Source organism: Tiliqua scincoides, chromosome 4 (assembly GCF_035046505.1).
Source record: "Tiliqua scincoides isolate rTilSci1 chromosome 4, rTilSci1.hap2, whole genome shotgun sequence".
In the NCBI taxonomy this organism is placed as follows: domain Eukaryota; kingdom Metazoa; phylum Chordata; class Lepidosauria; order Squamata; family Scincidae; genus Tiliqua; species Tiliqua scincoides.
Window position 1 is genome coordinate 6,210,851 of NC_089824.1, and position 13,309 is coordinate 6,224,159.

A 13,309-nucleotide genomic window follows, 5' to 3' on the forward strand; every position below is an offset into this window, starting at 1 on the left:
CCCCTGAGCCAGCCTAGGCTGAAAAGGGGAAGGGGGGGCAAGAACCTCTGTAGCCAGAACACGTGCAGTGAGGTGGAGGTGGAGCACGCTCGCTCGCTCGCTCTCTCTCTCACACACACACACACAGGGGCAGGTGCCATAGCAACAGTGGGGATTGCTTTAAAAGAGAAGAAGGGATTACTTTAATGAACCCAGGGAGTGTTTGCCGAATTCCCCCCCCCCCCCATGGTGCAGGCTATTTGTGATAGCCTTCCCACCAAGCAAAGCATACGATTTACAGCCCAATCCTCTCCACACTTTCCTGGCAGTAAGCCCCATTGACTGGAATGGGGCTTACTTTCGAGTAGAAACAAATAGGGCTGGACTCTTAAAAGATCAGCATCCCACCTGAGCTGCTGGCAATGGGGAGGGCTCAGGAAAGGGAGGCAGGAGGGGGAGGAGAGGGGCTTGCTTTAAAAAACCCAGGGAGTGTTTGCTGAAATCCCCCCCCCCCCATGATGCAGGCTCTTGGGAAGCCTTGGAGAGACAGGTGAGGGTGAGCAGATAGCCAGACTATAAGCCCCAGAATGCTCCAGGGCAGAGGAGCTTCCATGATGGTGGTTGGGAGGGCTGCAGGAGTGGCAGTAGTGAAGAGGGGGAGAACCTGCAGCACTGTTGGGAGGCCGCCTGGGACACAGAAGACGAGGCTTCCCAAGCAAGCTCAGCATCCCAGCTGTGAAAGAAGCAGGACAGCTGGCAACAGGAGGGCTGAGTACAGAGCGGAGGGGATTGAGAACAACTACCTTAGTTTCCTTCCATCCAGAAGTGTCAGGCTGCAGCTTATTTGCTCTATGGACTCAGCACAACATGTTTTTTGTTAATCGCGCCGAGTCACAGAAAGGAACTAACGCGGATAAATAGGCTCTACCTGTATATTCTTGCTGTTCTTACTGCTTTATAATGTGTTTTATTATATTTGTTATTTTAATATTTTATTTATTATATTAGTAATTTATTGCACTGTATATATTTTATATGGTGTTCTATTGTATTTTATTATTATGCTGTACACTGTCTTGAGCACCCAGGTTTTTTTTGGGTGGGGGGAGGTAAGTTACAAATTTCTTAAATAAATACTTCCAATAACTTTTAAAAACATTGCACTTGCCATATAGCAGAAATTGCCACATAGGGCTAGTCTGTAGGCTCAGATAAGACAGTGCAAAAAGCAATTCCAACACAAATATCTTGCAGAATGGTCAATACTTCCCAGCTAAATTTATCTAGCTGTTCTTTCGAAATGTTTCTGGTACATTAAGCTATACTATTGTGTTAGCATAGTGATTTCAGCCATAAAATTCACAAGAATCAATATGGCAAAGATGCAATGTTGAGACAAAAAAAAATCCCAAGAAAATGTAGGGAGTAGAATTTACTGTTAAGTTGTTTTTGGCTGCTTTCTCGGTTTTCCAAAGCTGTGTTCATGTGCAAGATTAGGCTGTAGATCACCATGCAGGTCACTACATGTCTCCACAAACCTGTACCAGAATTGTAGGCTTAATTGGTAGATAATGCATGCCCTAGATTATTTCTGCAATTATCACTTGATAATTTGGGTGGATGACACATTTATCACAGATCAACTGTTCCTGCTTCTCATTTCTGGTTGTGACACATCGTTTTTCAGTTTGGGACAGGTATATGAGGCCGTTTTCAATAAGCACATACCAATCACAGCTACAGTACTTGGCGAGTAACTAAGGGAACTGGTTGCACTTGGAGCATCTCATTCCTCACAAACTGCACAAGCACTGAAGTCTGGATCACAGAAACAGCAGTGAAGAAAGTAAACCTGTTTCTGGGCTGTACCACTTGAGACAGCAGGTGGAGCCTCACACAGCTGAATGTTATACAAAACACTTCCCTATATGCAGGAAACTACTAGCACATCAGGACGAAGGGTCCTTACTTGCACTTCCTAGTAAGATGCTGCTTTCTCCTGTTTGTCAAGCAGGATTGGCCCCCTGGTTGTATTGGCCAACCCTGGCAGGATTGGTTCTGGTTAGCATAACAGAGAACTAAAAGTGCACATGAATTAAGGCAGTGTTTCTCAAACTGTGAGCAGGGACCTACTTAGGCCACAATCCTAAACGATTTTCCAGCACTGACATAAGGGCAGTCCAACTCCTAAGTAAGAGAACAAACACTGCCTTACCTTGAGGAGGCCTCCATGACTGCCCCCCAACTGCAGGATGCAGCACATGCCCCACTGGCACAGCTATGCCAGTGCTGGAAAGTTTGTTAGGATTGTGCCCTTAGTGGGTCGTGACCCAATTTCTGGTGGGTCTTGCAGAGCCTCCAGTGAAAACAGGAGTGATGGAAAGATCAGATAACTAATTGCCTCAAGCCCTGAAGCTATTCCAAAATCAGATAGCTAGTAAATGTCTTGCAAAGAGCTGAGCTTCTGCAGTTTGCAAGATAGCTAGTAAATGTCTTGCAAAGAGCTGAGCTTCTGCAGTTTGCAAGATAGCTGTGAATTACCCTGCAAACAGCTGAGGTCCTGCAGTTTGCAAGCTTGTGCAAATATAGGGAGATAAATGTTTTAGCCTCTTTTATCTGGTGTGATTTTTTTCCAAGTCTATCAATGACAGATAGTGGGGGCAGGTGAAGGCTGGGTCACAGATGTAAGCCCTTCAAGCCTTGAGGCTTTTCATTAGGGTTGCCTCAAGATGATAAATGGATCAATTTTTTCTCAAGTAAATAAAATATTACTTATAAATAAATAAATAATTTCTTTCTAGATTACCTTTTTTAAAAGTCTTGTAGGGATAGGTGCATCCCAATGGAGTGTTTTTTGTTTTTGTTTTTTTGTTTGTTTTTAAAAAGCGGGTCCCAGTGTTGAAACGTTTGGGAACCACTGCATTCAGGTGCAATATAAGGGTGAAGATCTCTGTGCCCAGTTGGAATGACTGTGCTGCTGAATGAAAGTTAGAGTTGTGGGTTGATTTTATTTTATTTTTGTGTTACTTGTTGGCTGTAAGCTCCTTCAAAATATCAGGGGAGGCAAGATAAAAAATTGTTCAGTTGATAAATGCAGGGTAGTATTATTAATTCACAGTATTTATATACCGCTTTTCAACTAAAAGTTCACAAAGTGGTTTACAGAGAAAAATCAGATAACTAAATGGCTCCCTGTCCCAAAAGGGCTCACAATCTAAAAAGATGCAAATGAATACCAGCAGACAGTCACTAGAACAGACAGTGCTGGGGTGAGGTGGGCCAGTTACTCTCCCCCTGCTAAAAAAAGGAGCACCCACTTGAAAAAGTGCCTCTTACCCAGCTAGCAGGGGTTGGTACTCCAGAGAAATTAGCAAACATTTATTCTGGGTCATCAAATAAGTGTTGGAAATGTAAAGAGACTGAAGGAACCTTTTATCATATGTGGTGGACATGTGAAAAAGCAAAGAAATATTGGAAAATGATACATGCATTGTTGCAAGAGATATTGAATAGTGTATTCCCATTCAATATTTTAGAGGGACTTAGGAGTGTTTTCCGTATTATTGTATCCAGCTGCCACCACCGGGCAGGCAGGTAGATCTGACCTCTGCATTGGGAAGACTGATAGACATGGGCTCCAAAGATTCTTCCAACTGTTGCCACATTCCCCCTGCCTGTTTTGCCCTCATTCTGCCCACCCCATTCTGCCTCCACTCTATTTCACTCCCTCCCCCTTTGGGAAGGGGCCCAAAGGAAACTTTGTACCCCCTGATAAAATTCCTCTCAGAGGCCCTGAACCCAGCACAGATAAGTAGCATTATGGTTATACTGTGAGCACCAGTCCAGCATCTTTCCTTTCTAGGGTGTTCTCAGTTCCATCTGCGACCAATTTGTTACATTTACAAGGATGACATTAGATCTCTCTGTTTAGAAAGAGAAATATTTTGGCTACTTGAGAAAGTTAAAAAATATATATTTTGGCAACTTTAATAAGTCACTTGGTAAAAATGCATGGTTCAAATTTTTACTGGAACAGATCTTTCTGGATGCCTTTAGCATTAGGTCCTCTAGAAATCTGCCTTATGATTATTTGAAGCAAAGCCTTTCCACAAGCCAGTTAAAGTTGAAGGTAAAATGTGACTCGACAGGATATTTTTCAGACCTGCCACCATTGAAATTGGCCTATTATTGAGCCAGCTATCTCTTACTTGCCTTCAATTTAAATCAAATGTAGCTCCCCACAAGTCCTGATTAAAAGGAAACAGAACTGCACAGAGGAAGAGAAAAATGCGTATATTATATACACAGAACAACACAGACAAACATAAACAGGAAAGCTACAGAAAGAGGGGCACAGTCAACAAAGGCAGCAGTGTTGCAAAGAATCTAGATAGGGGCTTTCATCCAATTACATAAATCATAGTTGATTAATCAGATAAATTAATTTATCAATGGGCTAGTTCATTAATCTGTTAACTGATTAAATTAATTATTATTAACAGTATTTATATACCGCTTTTCAACTAAAAGTTCACAAAGCGGTTTACAGAGAAAAATCAAATAACTAAATGGCTCCCTGTCCCAAAAGGGCTCACAATCTAAAAAGATGCAAAAAGAACACCAGCAGACAGCCACTAGAACAGACAGTGCTGGGGCGAGGTGGACCAGTTACTCTCCCCCTGCTAAAAAAAGGAGCACCCACTTGAAAAAGTGCCTCTTACCCAATTAACAGGCCAATCCTAACAGAGTCCACTGGTGAAGTTCCCCCCCCCCCCACTAAACAATATTCATATTAAATTGCAGATTTACTCTATTTAGTTTCTAATTATATTTGACTTTTCTTTTAGCTTTTGTCTGTTTTCTGTAATATTATTGGCTGGTATGTCTACTGGGCAGCTCAGTCCTAATCTGCTCTAGAACTGGCAGGCTCATTGGCCTGTGCTGTGTCCTGTACTGGCTAGGAGGTGGCTGGATGTCAACTCAGGGTAAGGGGATATTTCCCCCCTTACCCCGTGTCAAGCCACAGCCACCCCTATGGGGCTCCTCAGATCTGCACCAGTGATTTCACTAATGCAAATCCAAGCAGCCCATGTAAGGCTGCTCAGGCCAGGGATGGGGGTTAGTATTCAGAATGGGCTGCTGGTCCCACCCACCTCCTGGGCCTGATCCGCTTCCCAGTCTGCCCTCTCCCCACTCAAAAATGCCCCCTCCCCACCTTCATAATGCCTTCCCACCCACCCCCTCCCACCCCCTGCACTGGCCTGCCTGGTTCAGCATGAATTTACCCTCTTAGGGAGCAGTTTAACCCCTTATGTCAGTGCTTTCCAGCACTGGCATAGTGGTGCCAATGGGACATGTGCTGCATCCTGCAGTTGGGGGGCTCTCACAGAGGCCTCCTCAAAGTAAGGGAATGTTTGTTCCCTTACCTCAGAGCTGCATTGCCCTTATGGAAGTTCTGGAAAGCACTGACCTAAGGGGTGAGGATTGCACCCTTAGTCTGGCACAGAGTATGGTTCTGGCCTCCTCAAGCTGGCGCAGGCCTCTGCACCAGCCCAGCTGACTCCTGAGTTGGCAGGAATGTGCTTTACAGCATGTTCGTGATGCTTGGGAGCCAGTGCAGGCTGATCTACATTTTGGGATTGCACTCTTAATTTGCTTCATTGTTGTTTTTCTTCTGTTGCCTGGCCCAGTTTTTGGAGCAAATAGGTGGACTATAAATAATTTTATAAATAAATAAAATCTGCTATAATAAATATTGTGATCCTAACTCACATCCAAGGGGCATTGACTATTACAGGTTCATGCCCTTGTGCCAAATGGTAGGAGGTTCAGGGTTAGTCACATTATGGTTCCCTTTGGAGGAGGCATCTTAAAAACATAGAGCCTGCTATTGTCTTAGCTATTCTGGGACAGGGTTGTTTTTATGATGAATGTCTTTAATAAATTTGACTTAATTGTTTTCAAATTGATTATTTTATTGGATTTTGTTTCTGGCTATGATCCACTGACAGCCTGTAAATGCTAACATAATTAAATGCATAAAATAAGCATTTCTTTAGGGGAATTGCATCTGGTGTTGCACCCAGTTCAACTGATGTGGCAGGCATTTTGAATACCGTGATAACCTGTCATCTGCGGCAAACTAACATTTTGGCGCCCCCACATGATTTAATTAATTAATTAAATTTATTATTATTACTGTATTATAGAAGATAGCAATGTAAAAATGGTAGATGAAATAACTTTAGCTTACAAAAACTTGTACCACATTACTTTGTTAGGGCACAATCCTAAGCAAGTCTACTCAGAAGTAAGTTCTATTGTGTTCAATTGGTCCTACTCCCAGGAAAGTGAGGTTAGGATTGCAGCCTTAGGGCCCAATCCTATCCAACTTTCCAAGCATCAGTGCAGCTGCAGTGCAGTTCCAAAGTAAGGGAACAAATGTTCCCATACCTTGAGGAGGCCTCTGTGTCTGCCTCCCCACCACAGGATGAAGTGCCTGCCCCACTGGCATAGCTGCACTGGCACTGGAACATTGGATAGGATTGGGCCCTAAGTTGTCACAGGGTCATGAATATTTTACAATCTTGGCACATCTCCCACACATACAGTTCTGTCTTAAGTAGCATTATGACCTCTGAAAATATCTGATCAAAAGCATTCTCTCAGAGACAGCTGCATCCTAAAGTGTTCTGGATCTTTAAAATGCAATGTAAGAAGTTGCCCATAAATCAGAATCCTGAGCACATTTATTTGGAAACAACACCTCAGTTACCCCCAAAATGGGCATGAAGGTGTTATAATTATACATTAGAAACAAAAGAACAGCTGCCAGCACTCTGAGGCTGCAATCCTAAACACACTTACCTGAGAGTAAGTACCATTGAACAAAATAGGACTTACTTCTGAGTAGACCTGGTTAGGATTGTGCCCTGAGTTTGTTAGCAGCACACCTGGAGGGTTTTGGAAAGGGAGGGAGGAAGTGATGAATTTGCTGGGGGAGGGGAAGACTTTGTTTTGTGTGTATCTGCTAATTGCAAACTGAGAGCCAGAGACTGTTTGGCTGCAATCCTAACCTGACTTTCCTGGGAGTAAGTCCCATTGAACACAATAGGACTTACATCTGAGTAGACCTAGCTAGGATTGTGCCTTTTGTCTTACAATAGCAGCCAACATGGGAAGTTCCCCCCCAAGAGGCAGGAGGAAAAAGGGGGGTGGCTGGAAAGGAATGGGTATTTTTATTTTTTAATCTATTTTTGGAGGCAAAGCCATCAAAAGTGACGTTTTTCTTTTTTGAAGTGGGAGGAAAAAGAGAAAGGTGAAGATCCTTGGTTAAGCTGACACAGACCCCCATGCCTATATAGGTCTACTCAAAATTAAGTCCCATTTGAGTCAATGGGGCTTACTCCCAGGAAAGTGCAACTAGGACTGCAGCAGCACTGAGCAAGATTACAACTCACCCCTGAAGTAGATGGGGGCTGCTCACACATATACACCCCAGCATGCAGATGCCACCCCTGTTCCCCTCAGGCAAGATGGGGGCATGTGGACACTAAGAGCAGGCTGGGCTTCTCCTTCCCAAGCGGAGGAAAGTGCTGTGCTGTCTGTACTTACTCTTCCCTCCCAGTTTGAAGCCTGCCAGGAGCTCGCCCTGTGCTGATGAGATGCAGCACCTCCTCCACTGCCCAGCCAGCCTTCTCTCCCCCCACCTCATTCACAGCCACAGAAAAGCAGCAAGTAGGGAGGCAGCAGGTGCAGCTGAGCTGAGCAGCTACAGCCACCTCTCTCCCCCAGATGCTTCAGGAGGCCCCTGGGAGCTAGCCACGCCTCCCTAGGGAGGCCCCATGCACAGATTGAACACCTCAGCTCTATGTAGTTACCTGGGAGTAAGACCCATTGAACACAATGGAACTTACTTCTGGCTGACAGAAATTGGCTGAGGGGGCTAGGGCTGCAGAAGCAAGTCAGCTGCTTGGCTGATACTCAGCCAGTGGAGAGTCCTGAGTGCCTGCGGAACAGTCCCCCTTTCTGTACAGCCTCCCTGCTTCATCCACCTCACACAACCAGCGCTTCTTCCCCTCCCATCTCTCCATGTGCAACCTTGCCCCAAGGACTACATTTCACCCTGGGCATCCTGGGATTGATCAAGGCTGGAGGAGAGGAGAAGAGTACAGGGGGTGCCCAGAGGGCCTGCAAGCATTCAGCATTTCGCTGCTTTTCCAGCAGAGATCATGAGCGCCCCTTCTCCTTTAAAAAAAGGACAAAAGGGCGGGAAGGGGGTGAGGCTGGTGGAGCTGCCCCCAGAGGGTGCCCCTTTGGCCCTTCCTAGGTCTGCCAGTGAAGAATGATAATTGCTTCTCTGGTTTTTAATGCTCAAACATGGGCCATGTCCATTAACATCAGTGCTACTTGGAAAGTAAACTCCAGAGGCCAGAGTAAACTCTGAAAGGCCAGAGGCTGGAACAGGATGTTCATCTAGTTTATCTCAGTGTTTCATTTAACTGGACACTGACCTTCTATAATTACTTGCTCCAAGAAGCAGTAAAGGTGAAGACAAATAATAACTTATGGGGCAAATTAGAGGACTCTTTCTTGGAAGCAAAGGTGACAGCATTGCAGTCCACAAAATTTAATGCTCCTGTATAAGATCACATAAATAATACCAGATCATTTATAATGAAATGGAACCATGTGCATATTTCAGGACTAACGCAGCGAATCGTTAGGGACCCCTGAGCCCACAGAAACACGTACATCCAAGAAATACTTTTTATGCAGAGCGTGAGTAGATAGCCTTGGAAAAGTGCAGACAAGTGAAACAAACTTGGAATCCCCTCCATGGGAAGGGTCCAGGTTCTCATGGGAGCATCTGCCAGCTGGAAGGAACCCTTTTGACAGGACAGGGACTGGGATAAGTCACAAGGGGACCCACAACAGCATTCAGACAAAGCAGGGTGTTGGTGGCCCACTGCAAAAAGCCACAGACAGGTGGGACAGGCTTGAGTCCAGCCAAGGAATTTGTGCTCACACCAAGATTTGCGCTCACACCTTTTGCAGGGTCAAAGTAAGAGAGGGAAGTGGATCTATCATTGGTATACCATTTTTCTGGTGTTGGAAGCAGTGTCATAGCTAAGGGGGGGCTCTGGTGATACAGGGCACTGGGTACCAAGCCTTGAGGGTTGTCAAGGTACCTTCTCCTGGGCACCTTCCCCTGGGCACTCAGAGCAATTTTGTGCAGCTCTGAGTGGCCGACAGCTTTTCTCACTATTTTTTCCGTGAAAAAAAGCAACCGGCTGTTCACAGAGGTGCACAACTATTCCAAGTGCCTGCAACCTGGAAGTAACTGGTGCTGATGTCATCACATCACAGCACTTATTTCTGGGTCAGGCATTTCCAGGGGGGTTGACGTCGAGTATCATGACCCCTGGTGCCAGAAGGGCCAGCTACGCCACTGACTGATTGGGAGTGTGTGTGTTGTCCAAAGTGGAATTAGGACATGATGTACATTCACTTTTCCTCATCCCTCTCCTGTCACACCCCAGTTCCCCCCCCCTCCGTTTTAACCTCTCTGTTGGTGGAGCTCGACTGGCATTCAGCTGTCTTAGCTATATCTGCAGAGCATTTTTCCCATGTGTGGTGGTTTCTGTGGTTCCATTAGAGTAGGGTGCGAACTACTACACTGATGGGGCTGTCATTGCACAGGGATATGCCAGAATCTTGTAGATAGGATTGGGCCTTTCAAAACTCAAAGGAGGAAGAAGAGAACATCCACTGGTAGAGTAACTCCAGCCGATTACAGAAGGTTCTCATTTTGAACTCTCCACTGGTCCTATTACTGCACTCCTGCTTGTTATTGGGCTTGTCTTTACTTACTTACTTACTTTTATTTACTGCCTACAAACCTTTACAATATAGTGACATAGGAATCTAATGGTTGGTTGGCAACCTTCAGTCTCGAAAGACTATGGTATAAGCTTACAGCACCTGGTATTCCCAAGCGGTCTCCCATCCAAGTACTAACCAGGCCTGACCCTGCTTAGCTTCTGAGATCAGACAAGATCAGGCATGTGCAGGGTAACAGCTGCTAACTATCTCTCTGATCTTATGAATATTTACATGGAAGTGAACCCCACTGAACTCACTGAACCTTGGAACAGAAATGTGAATTGGGGGGGGGGGCAATCAGATTTTCTTTGTTTTTTCAAGGAATAGAAAAACGAAATGGGAAAACAGAACAAACAGATTGGATCCGATGCAGACCAGCATATTTCAATTTTTCACATTCCCCACATTCGGACTCCCTACCCCTGGAAAGCTAGCATTTCAGGAAGATGGGTGTTCCGCCTTGACTTCTCCCTGGCCAGCAAGCTTTCCACAAAGAGGAAGTTTTTATTGTGTGGGGTGAAGGCATCAAATAGGCAGTCCCCGGCTGGCAGTCTGAAATGGTGCAGTCAAAGAATGGCTGCACCAGAGGCTATTTGCAATAGGGCTAGAGTGAAGGAGCTGGAAGGTTTATAACCTTCAGCACAGTGCTAAAATAAAGCCTTGCCTGTTGCTCACTGGGGCCTGCGAGAGTGGCAAGGATGCAAACCTTTTGCTCATATATGGATATCTTCCTCCAGACATGCTACAATTCCACTCCCCCTTTGTGTAAACATGTGTTTTTGGTCCATTGTTTCAAGGACTGGGGAAGAACCAGCCATTGTCATTAATGACCAGGCACTTCCTCTCAGGATTTTCCTGTGCTCTCCTGCTAGCTGGATACATCTGGGTTCACTGCCAAGAGTTCTCCATACACACTTTGCAGACAATTGCTTGCTTGCTGCTGGGCACAGGTAGCCACCGTCGCAAGGGAAAGGCCTGATAGCCTACTGGCCCCCACCTCTCCCCCACTGGATACGATTGAACCAGATTTCGGGGTAAGCCTAAGATAAATTGTGGCATTCTCCACATGGTTTTATCAGAATTTTGGCCCACAAAAGCTTATCGCGGGGTGTCAAACACAAGGCCAGTGGGCCAGATGCAGCCCCCAGAAGCTCTTTATCTTGCTCTTTATCTTTAACCCAGACAGTGGGGTCACCAGAGTTGGCAGAGATTGGCCTTTGTCCTGATCCAGCAGGGCTCTTCTTAAGTTCTTATGAGAGAAAGGGGGTTGGTTGGAAAAGGGAGGATAGGATTTGGGATGCACGTTTGCCACTGAGATCCACCCCTTCCAGCCCATTCCCTGCCGATGTTTGCACATCTTCTGGATCTTTCTATAGGAATTACTCAACTTAGGAATTACAGTAAACCAAAAAGTTCCCCAGGAATTGGGAACTGGACCTTCCAGTGGCATATCTAAGGGGGGTGCAAAGCACTAAATTTTGTAGGGAGCCTCAGCGCAGCATGCAAGCAGCCCCTTCCCCTCCCCTTCAGAGCCATTTCGGGCAGGGAATACAAAATGGAGGCCAATGCAGGGAGGCCAATGCCTCCATTTTGCTCCCCCCACACGGAATGACTCCAGAGGGTTGGGGCCACTTGCACACTGTGGTGAGGCTTCCTGCAAAACTTAGCACTTTTCACACCCTCTAGCTACACCACTGGGACCTTCATTCAATATATCATTAAAAAGTTATAATAAATGTAGGGCCAGCTGTTCTGCAAATTTTAAGGATCACATGTGAACTTTGTAATGTTCTAGTGTAGAGATAATTAAGAAGTTCTTCTGTTGTGCCATGATTCAGGGAAGACGGATGCTGTAGATCTAATGTTGTAATTCCTGCTTTGTTAACAAAAAGCCTCTCTGTCAGAAGAATTAGTGGGCTTCACTGCACACAGATAAAAGTAAGCATTCCTAAACCAACAGCACAACTCTATGCATATCTACTCAAAAATAAGCCCCATTGTGTTCAGTGGGGTTATTCCCAGGAAAGCATGTATAGGATAGCAACCCTACTGTTGTTATTTTAAGAGCACAATCCTAACTTGCACTGGAATAGGCAGGCAATCAGGCCTGCACTATACCCAATGCAAGGTAGGTGCCAGCTGAATATTTTTCCCCTTTCCCTGAATTACGCTCCATCCACCCCATGGAACTACTCGTGGGACTGCCCATCCACCCAATGGGACTACCCATGGGGCTGGTGCAAATTTGACTAGCCCAAGTTGTGCCTGACTGGGCCAGGATTGGGCCAGGATTGAGCCTGAACCTGTGACATTCTGAGGCTGTTTGGGCCAGGAGTGGGGGTTCAGATTCTGCCTGCATTACCATAGCCACAGATCCTGCCCCTTCCTGGGCCCTATCTGCCTCCCAGACTGCCGCCCCTCACCCAAAATGCACCTCTCCCTTCCATTTCCCCCTTCCACCACCATCTCCCACTCCCCGCGCCAGCCTGCCTTGGACAGTACAAACTCACCTTCTCCAGCACAGTATCTGACTTTTGGGAGCTGCTGTGAGCCTTTGCACCAGCTTCCGAAACCCCTGGGTCCACGCAAACACGGCTTATGTTACTTTTGTCACATTCTGAGGCTGGCGCAAGGAGCCTGCACCGGCTTAAAGCACAGGTAAGGATTGCTTTGTGAGTATCATAACTTTTACTTCCCTGACCAGATTTAATGCATAAATTTTATTACACTTCTGCTTTTTTCTTATCTGATGTTTGAATTCTTTGACTTTTGAATTCTTATTCCCAGATTCATAACATTTCTACCCAACATATGCCATGGCTCTATGAACATTTACTACATATACTGTCTCCAATTCTGTACCTGTACCTTCCAGGTAGCAGCCTGTAAATTTTAGCACCACCTGTTTGATTTATGAGAGGCCTCAAGAGCTGTTCTCTCATCATACAGTTTATTCTGTGTCTCCCTGTGATTGTTTTCTGAGAACTTCAAACTCACACAACAGCCCCTCAGCTCTGCCTTTGTAGCATCCCATAGAGTTACTGGCAAGATTGCAGCATTGTCATTTAATCCTAGATGGTTTTTCCAGCTCAGTTTATCTGCTGAACAATGGAGCAGTCCTGGAGTATTGCGTCCAGTTCTGGTGGCCACATCTCAAAAAGGGCATAGTGGAAATGGAAAAGGTGCAAAAGAAAGCGACTAAGGGTGCAATCCTAACCAACTTTCCAGCACGGACATAAGGGCAATGTAACTTCAAGGTAAGGGAACAAACTTGCCCTAACCTTGAGGAGGCCTCCGTGACTGCCCCCCAGCTGCAGGATGCAACACATACCCTTCTGGCACAGCTATGCCAGTACTGGAAAGTGGGTTAGGATTGTGCCTTAAGATAAATACTGGTCTGGGGCACCTTTTATGAGGAAAGACTTCAGTGTTTGGGCCTCTTCAG

The 13,309-nt window shown here is 45.7% G+C and overlaps 1 pseudogene; it reads right to left on the reverse strand.

Annotated features, from left to right (window-relative positions):
• Positions 1 to 9,951: 9,951 nt before the first annotated feature.
• On the reverse strand, positions 9,952 to 10,068 carry LOC136650600 (5S ribosomal RNA; annotated as a pseudogene).
• Between the last annotated feature and the right edge of the window lie 3,241 nt (positions 10,069 to 13,309).